Source organism: Medicago sativa, chromosome 3 (assembly GCF_051527215.1).
Source record: "Medicago sativa cultivar Bolivia chromosome 3, Bolivia_mono, whole genome shotgun sequence".
NCBI classification, from domain to species: domain Eukaryota; kingdom Viridiplantae; phylum Streptophyta; class Magnoliopsida; order Fabales; family Fabaceae; genus Medicago; species Medicago sativa.
In genome coordinates, this window is record NC_140751.1 from 70864097 (window position 1) to 70879519 (window position 15423).

Below are 15423 nucleotides of genomic sequence, written 5' to 3' on the forward strand. Positions count from 1 at the left end.
TCTTCCTCTCTATTCTTCTTTCTTTCTTTATTGTTTATGACCAATAAAAATAAAAAAGGTTGTTCGAAAATTGTCACGAAATAATTATACAAATATCATCTCACTCTTTGATATATTAGAACTGAAGTTAAAAAAATATTAAAAAAAGGAAAGGAACTACAGGAAGCATGAACTCCTGCTATTCTGTTAACAAACTGCATTTTCTGATTCCACACCAAAAACAGCATGCCCGTTACTTAATAAACGAATTGAAATATATAAATATATATATATATATATATATATATATATATATATATATATATATATATATATATATATATATATATAGGGTTTTGTTACAAGCCACCCTTTGGTGGTGTCTTTTAACAAGTCACACCTTAAGGTGTGATTTTCACTTTTTAGTTTTAACTTTGCTAAAAGACACCTTCATAAAAGTAAGTTTGTGTCTTTTCGCAAATGCTCATAGAGTAACTTGATAAAAGACACCTTCATAAAAGGTGTCTTCTATCATAACCCATATATATATATATATATATATATATATATATATATATATATATATATATATATATATATATATATATATCAAGTTACTTTCAGTTGTTGCTAACCAATTTTTAAATAATAATAATAAGGGTAGTGTTAACTTGTGTCCTTACGGCACATGTTAAGAAACCTAAAAGAAGAAATAGTTTATAAAATTTTGTGCAATCAACTCATTAAAAAACTAAAATTAAATGTAATGCACACATTCCAATAAACTATTTCTATATTTGTTTCATTAACTTGTGTCTTAAGGGCACAAGTTAACATTTCCCTAATAATAATAATAAGGCTTAAATATGTTATTCGTCCCTGCAAATAGGGGTCGCTTAAAATTTCGTCCCTGCAATCACTAATCCTTTTTTTTTGCCCCTGCAAAGTTTAATCAGTTAAAAATTCGTCCTTTGACCCAGTTAATCACTGCCACGTCAGCAATTTACCAAAAATGGCATGGGAATTGACGAAAATACCCCTGGCTTATTTTTTTTCCTTAAAAAAATTTCAAAATTTTGAATTTTTTTTTAAATTAAAAAAAATCTGAAAAAATAATTAAAAATCATAAAAATTTTCGGACAAAAAAATGTTAAAATTAAAACTGAAAAAACTGTAAAAAAAATTTCGGGAAAAGTCTGGAAAAAAATTTTTTTGAAGGAAAAAAAAAACCAGGGGTATTTTCGTCAATTCCTATGCCATTTTTGGTAAATTGCTGATGTGGCAGTGATTAACTGGGTCAAAGGACGAATTTTTAACTGATTAAACTTTGCAGGGGCAAAAAAAAAGGATTAGTGATTGCAGGGACGAAATTTTAAGTGACCCCTATTTGCAGGGACGAATAACATATTTAAAATATAGTGAGTAAATAAATGTATAAAAATGTAAATCAAAGAGTTGAAGCATTCCTTTCTGTCGTCCATGGACAAAGGATATATTAAGTTTATGAAGTATAGCAATAGGGTGCCCTTTTATTGGATTATCTAAAAACCTTTTCCTTTTGCATGTTTTGCTCTAGAAACCCAAAATGAGAGGATCTAAATCTCCATCAAAATCATTTTTGTTGGGTCACTTGAATGGTAAAAGCTTGACTTTATTTCGTCAAGTAACATGGTTCAAAGCGCATCTGGTATGGTTGTAATAATGACAATTAATGGCATTATTATTAATTAATAATAATTTTTCTTTCCTCAAAACAGATGAGCTTCCTTTTGTTTTTTTATCTAGGAATAGAATTTTAATCAATAAGATGAGAAAAGTATAATTTGTACTTAACTCATAACTGCATAAACTAATAATTTATGGTATTTTAAAAAATAAACGGCAGTTTTAAATGAATATTTTTTTCAACGCAAATGTTAGTATTTTAGTTTTTTTTTTTATCTTGTCAAGGCTTGATTTCTGGACCTCCAACTCGTTAATCATTAACTCAAACTAGTTGAGTTACTTAACTTACCTAAATTAATCGTTTATCAATGAAACTGTTTTCTAATAAACGAAGAGTTTCAAACTACGACCTACCTAAAGAAGATTAATCTCATGGCCAACATAGAGAACTTAAGCTCCCTTCAAAATAACTTAGAGAACTTAAACTCGTGTGGATACTTGGTAGATGTATTCGGTTTGCCAAATACCTGGATTACACTGGTTTAAAAAAAAAAAAGCATTTTATAAATGGAAATATCTATATCTATCTATCTATCTATCTTTATATATATATATATATATATATATATATATATATATATATATATATATATATAGTTTATTATGATCCATCTAAACTTGTATATCTCAAAAATAATTTAAAACTGGACCTTTACGATATTTAATAAAGAAATAAATATTTTTATTAATAAAAGATGGATATTAATGTAATATTTATTTAAAAATTATTATAAATACTAAAATCTACCTTTAATTCGGGTTCATACTATGAGATAACTATTATTAGAAAGTACATGCTTATAGATTGGACTTTTCAACTATGTCACACTCTCAAGAAGGGTAATATGTGTGTTGACTTCTTAACCAAGTTTGAAACAAGGTTTACAAGTGATATATTGACTATGCTTAATCCTTCAACTGAGCTTCGTTTATTACTTAGAGTAGACAATATGATCTTATTTATCATCATAACAAGTAGTCTATTTATTATTTTTGTTTTTAATTTACCTTTTTCTCATGTAAACAAAAAAAAAAAAAATGCTAGACACTCAACGTATTAAGAATGATTAATTTAATTTATAATCGGTGGTTGCGTTTTCAAACAAATTTTCTGTAACATCATACATAACTAGTTGGTACTAAATAATTAAGTACTTTTGTCAGCTTTCTTTTTTAAAATATTTGGTCGACTTTTGTGGGGAGAAGTATTATTGCATAGGGCTTATTAAATTTAATTTAATTATTTGGTCTGACTATAAAACGTTAAAAATAATTAAACACCAGCCCCACAAGCCAGTGATTCAAATACATTATCACCTAATCCTTGATCTTAAGCAATAATAATAAGTGGCTTGTACAAGTGAACAACGAAGAAAATGTGTTTAGCTACCTTTGCTGAAGCAATTGGTCTACTTATGGAGTATATTTTATTCCTTCAAAAAAATGGAGTATTTTTATTATTTATTTTTTTTGACAAATTTTTATTATATTTTTATAAGCTACTTATGGAGTATTTGTTTATGTAATATTCCTGCACACATGGATTTGGAAGCCGATTAAGATACGACATAGTATTACCATTATCATTAATTATAAAATAGAATTTAACAGCCATGCATCTACGTAGTACGTACTATTATTTAATTTAAGTTAATTCATATATAATTGCATTATATTCTGTTGTTTTCAGAACATTTATGCCCTATATAGTACACATGGAACAACTATATGATAAAACAAATTGATTAAAAATAATTTATACAAGGCACCTGATGCCAAATCAAGGACATCATCATAATCATGCTAAAAGGTATAATTCGAAGAGATAAGTACAGCGATTTGTATATCTAAACGGCAAGAAAAATGAAATCAATATGCATGGTTGAAAAAAAAATACTATAAAGAAAAGAGAATATACAAAATCAATCAAATCCGTTCAACAAAAAAAAACATAGACAAATAATTATGAAAAATGAATTTGGTTGTATATACTTGGACGTCAAGGTCATTGACCTGTGAAGAAGTAAATAATATAGGGAAAAGCTTGATGGTGCGAGAAGCTGTTTGACGAAAAGCAACGAAAGATGACAACCATAGGATGTGTTTGAAATTATAATTTAGCTTGATTTCTAATTATTTTTACAATTATGATACAACTACCAGCATGCATCGTGTGCCATTCGCCCTTCAATTCCTTCGCACTATTTAGCATTCCTCAATAATATATTAAAAAGTTCTGCTGAAAATGCATTTAACTCAAATGAAAATTATTAAAATCATTAACAATCGGAGAGAAAATTCTGATGAGAATGGAGCATTTTCTTATTCATTCAACTCAAATGAATTATTACACTGAGGAAGGTATTTATACTTTAACCATCTAACTAATTAACCAACTAATGCCAACTCATCAAGTGACTTGATGTTAAGAGGGAAGAAGAGACCTTAGCAAGGAGATTGTTTTAAATGAAGCAAGACACATTTAGTTGTCTTGGAATGAGTGGAAATGGCTTGTCTAATAATTAAGTGAGTTGTTGGATAAGGAAAGCTAAGTCATACAAGAGCTTTTTGTAACAAGGTATATTAGGTGAGACCTACGTTACCCTCTCTTGTTTAGAGGGTAATTACCCTCTCATGATATCAACCAATCAAAATGTAATATACATAGGAAACATTAAATGTCAAATAAATGAGTCATTTTTTCTAAAAATAAAAGAGTTAAATAATGCAACTTTTAATACTTTTAATTTTTATTTAATTATATTAAGGTGATCAATCTTAATTAATTTACACTACAAAGACTTATAACAAATCAAATTTTACATTAAATTTCTTTCATCTGAATGTCCTTAAATTCATCACTTACATTCATAAAATTTCTTCCATTCCAAAACCCCGAACGTGAGAACAAAAACATCTCCTTCATTCAAATTTCTTCTTCTTTATTCTTCCTTATTGATCAATTTTTGTTTCTTTTTCATTCTTCTTCCCATTTTGATTGTTCAATTTTGTCGTTCTAAACTGCCGCAGTTTCCAATTATAGTGAGAATTGTCGTTGTTTCTAGAATCGCGTTAGGTATCGTGACTTATTTTTTTTATTTAAGCAACCAACCTAATAAAATCTGCTAACACGCATAAACTGCCTCACTATCAGCCAAAGCCTTTAAGTCCAAACAAAAGTACAAAAGCCTCATGACATAACCATTTCAGCAGCAACCCAAAAAAACGCTAGCAAACTCCCACAACATCACAGAAGCAACACCTACTGGCAGTCCTCAAAATACAATGGATGACTTACTCAATTGTTATAATTAACTACCTCACAACTAAGAAAAATCAAATCAAAAAGAAAAATCAAGTCACCATACCTGACGTGGTTCTGGAAATAACGACAATTCTCATGATATTTGGAATCAAACGAACGACGACGATTCTCACGAAAATTGAAAAATGCGACAGTTTGGAACGACAAAATTGAACAATCAAAATGGGAAAATGAAATTTTATGAATGTAACTGATAAATTTAAGGACATTCAGATGAAAGAAATTTGATGTGAAATTTTAATTGTTCTAATGTAACGTCTAATTTTAAGTGTTTAAAAAGAAATAGAATTTAAGCCATTGGATGTAAAGTCTCTTGATAAAGTAATAAAGTAAAATTAAAAGGTAAGATATATAATTACAGTAATAATAATTCTAATAACGATGATATTCATAATACTAATTGACCAAAGTGTTACAAATAAATAAGATAAAAGACCTCTAATGTAATCTTGTCTATAATTAAATAAAAATTAAAAGTATTAAAAGTTGCCTTATGATTAAAATTGTTTTTTTTTTTAGAAAAATTTGACTCATTTATTTGATATTTAATGTTGTTAATCTATATTACATTTTGATTGGTTGATATCATGAGGGGGTAAATACCCTCTAAACAAGATAAGGTAATCTAGAAAAAACCGGTATGTTAGGATGTGGAGGATAATCATTTTGTTTAGGGAGCAAGGATCTCTCCATTTATTTTTATTTATAAAAACAAATGGAGATTGTTATTAAAAAAGATATATACACAAAAAATGGATGGTGACTCATTTAAGGGAAAAGTTAACTTGTGTCCTTAAAGCATAAGTTTATGAATCAAATATAGTAATTTGTTGATTGAATGTGTGCATTAAATTTAATTTTTGAATATGTAATAAATAGAATGCACAAAACTTAAAGAAATATTTTTACCTTTGAGTTTCTTAACATGTGTCCTAAAAACACAAGTTAGCATGACCCTATAATTAAATAGGTTAGACCGTCATTAATTATTTTTTAAGTTTTATTGTGTTTTTATCTCTCTAATGAAACGTAAAAGATCCTAAATTGAGAGAATTCTAACTCGTCCATAGGAAATGTGGAAGGTTTGCACACTACAAGAATCCTCATAATTTGCTGCCCACATTTCCGGTGGTCTTGGATGCGTTTTATTGTGTGTGTTTAATTTTGTTTTTAGAATATTGTGTGTGTATACACACGTATCACATATGAATTAAAATAAAATAATCATTGTTAGAATTTTATGATATTTTTCTTTTGTTAGTGTGACACTTAACTAGTAAGTCAAGGGTGCTAAAAGAGTTCTAAGCAAGAGGGTAACTCGCAAATTGAGTATTAATATTTGAAGCAATTATATTTATTTATTTTTAGCAAAGAGGCAATTGTATTAGAATTCAAATATAAGCGAAAAAAATAGTTTTTTTTTTTTTTACAAACGAAAAAATAGTTTATTGAGCTTAATTTATTAGTGAATGTTATTTTTTTCGATTTAATGTTATTATAATTAACAATTTTACTTGTCAGGTTAGATGTCGTGATAGGAGTTCGAAATCCGACATCTCCATTTATGTGTGTGAGTTTATAATGATTTTATGTGTCTGAAATGCTATGAACTTCTACTATAACCATCATCAACAATTGTTTATTTTTTTACACAATCATAATCTGTATAAGTTGTTAATTAAGTTTGCTAATAATTACTAAGCTTGAATAAGGATATAAAGTGCACACGTATGTTATGATAGATCCGATATGTGAATATCAGCATGCTCTGAAGATTACCACTTTAGCCGTAATAATCTACAGTGTTTGTAGACAAGCATAAAATAGTTTACAGGTACAACTAGTAGTAATATACATAATTAAATTAGTATGCCGACTCAATTCCATAATAATATAGTACAACTACAGACTACTCTGCAGACTGACTACTACTGTCCAAAGAAAATGAAAAGTCATGCGATGTATGCATGCGTTCGACATTTATTGGATGTGATATATATATATATATATATATATATATATATATATATATATATAGGGTCTTGCTAACAAGTGTCTTAAGAGCATTGTTTAAGGAACTCATAAAAAGAAATTATGTCTTGAAAATACAAGTGAAACACATGTTAAAATCATAACCGTACAATTTCCAATACAAAAGTTGATACTTTTAGATGCTTAAACAATGGCCTTAGGGCACTTGTTAGCATTTTCCATATATATATATATATATGACACTTGGTATTTTTGTACACTTGGTAGTTTTTTATATAAGTTTTTTAACGATTACTCTTCTCACTCTCATATTTGTTCTAAATCACTTTAAAAATATCAAAATACTCTTCAACAACAATTACTTGTCGTTCGCGTTAGATATAATTAACATCAACAAACAGTAGTTAATTGTCGCTGAAATAATTAAGTATTTTGGAGGAAAAATGAAAGTGAGAAGAGTAATAACTTAAGTTTTTTTTGTTTTTTTTTATGAACTAGTCTAAAAGACCAAAGTCCTCTTCATACCAGGCCCAAACATATTAATTCAGCCACATTAAAAGATCTAGAAAATTGCTCTTCTTACAAAGAGAATTGCTTATTCCCATAGACACTTTCCAAAATACCTCCACGTGACTTAAGTCACATTCGGTATATACCAACGTGAGTTAAGTCACGCTCGATATATATCAACGTGACTTAAGTCAAGTTGCGTTTTGGTATAAAAACATAACAACAACCATTCTATCATACCTTTTCTAAAACATCAAGCGTGGTTTTGAGAACTCCCAAGTGCAATTTTCATCAACTTTGATCAAAGCAACATCAAATTCTACCTTAACATCAAGTAAGTGATTATAATCACTTGACATTGGCTTTTCTTTTTTTTTTTTGTTTAAAAGTTAGATTTTTTTTTTTATAAAATTTCATAATTTTAGGTTTTTAGGGTAGAATTTGCATGTTAGAATTTTTTATTGTTAATGATGAATTAAGTTAGTAATTGTTGTTTAGATGCTGATTGGAGTAAGTTTGACTCAGTACCTGTTTGGAAAAGCGGTGTATTGGCATTTTTTGCGTCCCGAGGCGTTTTGAACATAAAAATAAAGAAACTACCTTTTGTAGCTTCTGTGCAAACGGTGTTTTTTTTTCCACTTCCACCTCTGCAACAAACATGTACTCAAATGTGGTAGGTTAGAGTTAGAAATTGTTAGATTTTATGTTGAACTTTAGGTGATTGATAAAATGTCTCAATGGATTTTTTTTTTGCATTGTTAGTGATGAAATTAGTTACAAATTGAATTGTTAATGTTGATTATAGTGAGTTAGAGTGCAATGTGGTAGTTTAGAGATTGAAATGACACAAAGTGGTAGTTTGGATACAGTGTGAATTGTTGTTGTTGATTAATTAGAAATGACACAATGTCCCTACGAAAATCATTAATTTTTTTCATTGTTTTGTGTTGTGTAGATATGTCTGAGAGGCCGGACATGCTGAGAGCAGTCAGGGAGAGCATGACACAAAGTGCACAAGCAGAAAAGGAAGGTGAGGCCTAACAGGAAAAGGAGGGTGAAATTAGAAATGATGTTACTCAATTGAAAAAGAAAGCAAAACCACCATGGCATGGCACAACATCAAATGCAAAGGATCTCAAAAACAAACCAATGTTAAGATGCCAATATATAGTTTCAACAAGTTAAGAAGGAGAGGAAGGACCTGTTATTTTGGTCCACAACCAAAGTTAGGTGCCCCAGGAACTGCAAAGGACAATCCTATTGAAATTGAAATTGATGAGGGAGAAGAATAAAAGAGGTTTTTTAAATGGGTTATAACAATGTCTTTGTTTTTAGATGTTTTTTATGACATTTCGGGGGATTTTGATGTAATATATTTAGCCTTTGCGCATTTTTACGATATTTTGGTACATTTTTGGTCTTATTTTTGCATATTATAACTTTGAATGAATTTGCGTATTTTAACTTTGAATGATTGAATTATTGATTGAATGGATGAATGATTGAATTTTTGGTTTTATAATGCGTGTTTTAGGTATGAATGAATGAATGAATGATAAAAACATGGATGAAAATGAATGCATGAATGAAGCAATTTTGTCTGTTCTACTTGCCGACACAAACAGAATGTGACTTAAGTCACGTTGAAATATAACTTATGTGAGTTAAGTCACGTTGAGGTATAGCTAGAGCTGTCAAAACGGGCCGGCCCTAACGGGCGTTGGGCTTTATCGGGCCGAGCCAAAAAGCCCGGTTGGAAAACGGGCTTGAAATATACTACCCGATTCCGGCCCTACACGGGCTGCGGGCTAACGGGCCGGTCCGTATTAAAAATTACATTTCTTTATATAAAAAAAGTACTATAAAATACTCCTATAAATTTTTTTATAAATAATGTCTAGCACAAAAATAAATTGTAAACATTTTCGTACACTTGTCGTAAACTAAAACGGCGAGGAAAATAATTTTAAATAAATTAGATATGTTATGGTTATAGATATTTATATATTCGATCTTTAAAATTATAAATAATGAAACGAGTAACTATAATTTTATATTACATTTATATGTGTTAATTCATTGAATTTTCACTTTTATTTTTACTTTGATAATCAACTAAGTAAAGAATTATTTGAAATATATATATAATTTATGGGATTTTTTTTGTTATGCTGGCTAACGGGCTACCCGCGGCCCGTTCGGACTAGCCCTAACTAGTATCAGGCTTTTTAGGGTCGGGCTAAAAAGCCCTATTAAAATTCGGGCTCAATATTTAAGGCCCAAGCCCTATAATTAATCGGGCTAAATGGGCCGGCCTGTACGGCCGGACCCGTTTTGACTTAAGTCACTTTCGGTACATCCAACGTGAGCTAAGTCACATGGCGTTCATTTATAGGCCAGACAATACCTCATTTCTTCATTTCACATCAAAAAACTCTCTCAAATCATGCAAATTCCCAGTTTCTTCAAGTTCAAATCAACCAACACTCCAATAACAAGTAAGTTTTCATAATCAAGTACCATTGACATTTTATGTTTATATGTTACATTTTTCCTCTTAAATTAGGAAATTTTTAGTTTTAGGGTTTGTTTAATTTTTGATTTTTTTTTTGCAAGAAATGATACAATGTTTACATGAAAATGACTTATGTTGCTTAAATGTTTAGGTGTTTGCATGTTTATGTTGAAGTTTCTAGTTTTAGGATTCATGTATAATTTGCACTCCAAGTGTTTGATGAAATATTTGAATAAGTTGTTCATTGATTGTTTTAAATTTCTTATGGCGTAGATTTGAAACAATGGACAATTTGTTCAACGCTCAAGTATGCTTCAGCGGAGGAAACCCTAATTTATTCAATGGACAATTTGTTCAACGCTCAAGTATGCTTCAACTTGATGAAATTAACCAATGACTCAATCACGGAGACGCAAGGAGGATGGAATGCGTATGGTATGAACATCCATCGTTTGACTTAGAGGGGAGATTGACGCTTAGTCGACCGAAGTTAAAGAATGACGCAATGAGAGGAGCATGTTCTCGATACTTGGTCAACACAACATGTTTCTGAGGATCGAGATGGATGCTACATTGCTGAGATCGCCTGAAGATATTCTCAAGAGTTTGATTCGACCAGATGAAAATGTTGAGGTAGTATTATTATGTTGTGACATTATTTTGTTGGATTCTAGTTTAATTATTGTTTGTTTGATGAAGATGTCGACATTGAAGTGTCTTATACTTAGCGTAAAGGTTTGCAAATCTCTTTCAAAACTTACAAGAATGAAGAGAATACAACATGTATTCTGCCGAATCAACAATATAAGTTTTCACATTGAATTCCTTCGTATAGGATGAGTGTCACAAAAGAGAATGAATTTCTAAGATGTTGTTTTGACCTTGATCATGCTCCTCTGTCAATTGAAACTTGTCAGTTGGCGGGGCAGTAGGATTAAGTTCAAAAGAATATATTTGGATGCATTCTTATATGTGACTACTCATCATATATGAAGAGATTCGATGTGATAACTTATATAGTTGATTCGGTAGAATACATGTGTTATGTTCTTTCATTCTTTTGAGTTTTGAAAGAGACTTGCAAATTTTTACACTAAGTACAAGACACATCAATACCGACATTTTCCGCAAACATTCAAGAATTTAATTTAAATCAAACATTATGATGATACCACATATTTAGGGATAATGTAATGTAACGTACCTCTTCGTTTATTTAAACGGATAATGTAATTCTAACAAAATAAATATGTCGTGTTCTATTAATTTTGGAATTTATTACGCTAACGTGTATGTATTTTTAGTTATGATTTATTTTGGATCATGAAGGAATTGTTGTTTCTAAGACATGACATGCTTTTAAAAAATTAACATAACATACTATATGTTTGGGGTCTTCGCAAAATAGCATCTTTGTGCAAAATTGATAAAAACTTACCTAAAACAAACGTGACTTACGTCACGTTGACTTTGTACCTATGTGACTTAAGTCACGTTGGCTCAAAGTGACTTAAGTCGCGTTGTTGCCACCGAACGTGACTTACGTCACATGGGGGGTAGTTTAGGCAAACCACGTGGAAGTGAGCCATTCCCATCGGGAGAAGAGCAATTTTCTAATACCCAATCCAATAAAGTCTTGGATCCACCTAATAATTTCAACGGCTAGCTTCAGACCTCCTAGCTATGTAACACCTCAACGAGTCCTAATTTGCACTGGAGTCTGAAATCCTACATTGATGGAGCGCCGATCATGACGACTTCTAATCAACTCACAACGACTCAATGTACACGTCTATAAAAGACACCAATAACTATTAGCATAAGGTACACAATTTTTATTATTTGAGTATCTCATTGATTTTTGCTCTCATACTAATTTAAACGTGAAGGTGTTAATTGATATCTTCAATTCAAACGTGGACATATTGTTGCTCAATAAAGGTCAACATTCTTTTCTGATCACTTCAAATCAATTTTGTACCTGATAAAAGTATACACCCACTTGTCACTATTATAAAAAAAATAAAAATTTTAGATTTATTGGTGTATAAGTTAAAAGTATATTAACAATTAAGAAGAAAAAAAACTTTGCACACTTTGTAACTCTTTTAATTTGAACTTTTTACACTTTGTAGTAGGTAATTAATCAATCATGCAGATGGTCGATAAGATTAAATCTATAACTTTCATGTGGTTGAAGGCAAAATTTACTTCTCTTCCCTTCAATTATCATGGGTGGTGGCTTAGTCCGTTTACCATGATGGGCATAGGCTAATTGTTATTTCTTTATGTTTTGGTTATGTTTTTGTATAGCTTCTAGCTTGTAAATATTTTTTGGCCACTGTTTGGACTCTTTTGTTCCTTCCTGCGCACACCTTGTGTTGGGACTTTTTCATGTGATAATATATTCCATTTTTGTCATAAAGGTTTTTTTTTTCAAAAGAAAGAAACTTTGTACATTTTTATTCGTTCTAAAAAGTGATAAGTAATTATTTGTCAACTTCATGTTATTTTTAATGTATCATTTTCTTGATTTCACGTCATTTTATGCAAACAAGTTACTAGAGAATCTTCACTATTATAAACAAAAATATATTTTTAATATTTATTCAATAAATGATGTATGTGGTCTGTATTATAAATTACATACATAGCATAAAATGTGGATTTATGCTTATAATAATAACTAGAGGGTAAGATGACAGCTTGTAAAGATCACGGTGGTCTTAACTTTCGCGACCTTGAAGGTTTTAATCTTGCCATGCTAGGTAAGCAAGGATGAAGCTCCTCACAAACTCTTCCTCTCTCCTCACCAAAGTTCTCAAAGCTAAATATTCCCTAGAAGCGGGTTTTTGGGTGCCACTATTGGTCATAGTCCAAGTTTTACGTGGAGGAGTATTTGGAGCACTATTCCGATGTTATCTCTTGGTTATAGGTGGAAAATCGGTGATGGTAATGATATTAATGTCTGGAAAGACCCATGGATCCGCACTCGTCAGAATTTGCGGCCTACCACATTACCGGCAAGCAATCTCATCAATCTGACTGTCTCTCAACTTTTCAATCCAACAACCAACACTTGGAATCGCGACTTTATTGCTTCTATAATGAACACACAAGACACATCTGATATTTGTAAGTTGCCTTTGCATTCTCGAACTCACTCTGATACCATAATATGGAATGCATCCCCTAATGGATCATACACGGTTAAATCTGCGTATAAGATGTGCGTGAGTATTTCAGACCAGCGATCAAATTATCATGTCTCAGGGGATTGGAAGTTGATATGGTCATTGTGTGTCCCGCCAAAAATCAAACATTTTTGCTGGAGATTGCTTCGCGGTTGTTTACCTACAAGATCTAATTTGCAAAGTCGTGGAGTTCATTGCCAGTCAACTTGTGTGGTCTACAATCGCGATCTGGAAGATGAAATGCACATGTTTATGCATTGTAAATTTGCTACAGATTGCTGGAAAGCATCGAATCTTTGGGTTAAGATAGCATCGTATATGACGTCAAACGGTAGTTTTTCCTCTATTATGTTTGTCATCCTTAGATCGCTTGAAGTTGAAAATCGTGCTGAATTTATAGCTATATTATGGAGTATTTGGTGTGTGCGTAATGCTTGCTTATGGGAACAAAAACCAGTGAATGCACACGCAACTTGTGTTCTAGCATTGGATACTGTTCGAGATTTCATGTGGTGCAACCGTCCCAATGATACTATGCAGTCAACTACTCCAGGATGGACTAAACCGCAGGCAGATTGGATAAAGTGTAATGTTGATTGTGCCCTTTTCGAAGCCGAAGGAAAATTTGGTGTTGGTATCTGTTTTCGAGACAGCCTTGGACATCTTATCCAAGCTCACTCAATGGTTTTTCCCTCTATTTCAACTGCAGCTGAGGGTGAAGCTAGTGCTCTACAACAAGCTCTCCAAATTGCTCTCGATCTTGGTCTCAATCACATTGTTTTTGAAACTGATTGTCAGCTTGTTGTGAATGTTGTTCTTAGTAATAGCCCATATGTTAATGAGCTAGGAAGTTTACTCTCTAACTGTAGGACATTGCTTTTTTCTAATGCTACTTATGTTTTAGCTTATGTTAGGAGACAAGCTAATAGAGTCGCTCATAATCTTGCTCGAGCGTCTATATTACATGCTAGTCCCAGTATTTTCAATCATCCTCCCTATCGGGTTTTCAACTTAGCGAGCTTTTCATTTGAATTTTTTTCATTTTCATTCTGTTTTTTCATTCTTGCCATTGACCACAGATCATCCTAGGGAGTAACCTGCTTGTAACATGTATTGACATTGACATTCATTCATTCATGCATGTTTCATTGAAATGTACCCTGTTGCTCAGGTTTGCTCTCAAAATAGACATAAAAAGATTTTTCAATTTTCAAAAATGTTTGTTTCAGGCATTAACATCATCAAAATAGAAAGAAAATGTTTTATATACAGCATTGAAAGTAGAAAGAAAAATAGAGTTTCAAACAATAGAAAGGCTCAAATTGATGTAGGAGAGTGAAAATCAGCCAAAGGCATGACTTCACGGATTTACAAAGCTTGGAAAATGGTAATTTTATTGGTTGGTGATACATTGAACACGATGACCGCTACATTTCATAGAAATTTTGAATTCACAAGTGCAGAAGCCTCTGATGAAGACGATCATTGACAGTTGTAGATGCCCCAAGGGGTGATGGTGATTTGCCAGATATAGTTACTTGTCTTTTATCAACCTCATTTTTGCATGAACCGCCCTTACGGGTTTTCGGCTCATCGAGGCGCTCATTCTTGCCTGAGTTGCGTACAATCTCAGCGAGCTTTTTTCATATTCATTTTTTTGTCCCTAACTTTTGCCTGGATCGCCCTTTCGGGTTTTCGACCCACCGGGAAGCGCATTTTTGCCTAGGCCGCCCTTTCGGGTTTTCGACCTACCACGCTGTTCTTTTCTTTCTAGACAAAGTATTTCTTGACTATATCGGCATTAACAGGATTTGGGAGTTCAACACCATCCATGTGTGTAAGAATCAAAGCACCACCAGAGAAAGCCTTCTTGACAACATAAGGGCCTTCATAGTTAGGTGTCCACTTGCCCCTTGGGTCGGGTTGCTGACTTATCCTTCTTTTCAATACAAGTTCGCCTTCCTTGAATTCTCGAGGTCGGACTTTCTTGTCAAAGGCATTCTTCATTCGCACTTGATACAACTGTCCATGAGCCATGGCATCCATACGTTTCTCTTCAATCAAATTCAATTGGTCATACCGACTTTGACACCATTCAGCCTCGGTTAACTTTGCCTCCATTATTACTCGAAGAGATGGAATCTCCACTTCCAGAGGGAGAACTGCTTTCATGCCATATACCA